Below are 295 nucleotides of genomic sequence, written 5' to 3' on the forward strand. Positions count from 1 at the left end.
TTTGAGAAAGCATGCCTCGTATTAAAGAATACATAATAATATTAAAATAAACGTATTTCTCGAGATTTAGTTGGTCTTACGTCTTACGTATCGTATTTCGGATCTCCGACTTTGTCGTCCAACGTCGCCCGTCGGCATTCGCGGCTACCTTTTTCTTGTTATCTAACATTATGCAGCATCATTTTAAAACTCTTTAGCGTCTAATTACATCTGAGAGAGCAAGTCTCGCATTAAAACATACATATAACAATGTTAAAATGAATATATTTCTCGAGATATGACCCAGTGTCGTTCA

General features: G+C 35.9%; 1 protein-coding gene across 1 annotated transcript in view; it reads right to left on the reverse strand.

Moving 5' to 3' along the window:
- Positions 1-295, reverse strand: part of LOC112459037 (excitatory amino acid transporter 3-like) — a 6,104-nt gene that overhangs the window by 5,264 nt on the left and 545 nt on the right. The window lies entirely within an intron of this gene.

The sequence above is a fragment of the Temnothorax curvispinosus genome, unplaced genomic scaffold (assembly GCF_003070985.1).
Source record: "Temnothorax curvispinosus isolate PA1 unplaced genomic scaffold, ASM307098v1 QBEX01009448.1, whole genome shotgun sequence".
NCBI classification, from domain to species: Eukaryota; Metazoa; Arthropoda; class Insecta; order Hymenoptera; family Formicidae; genus Temnothorax; species Temnothorax curvispinosus.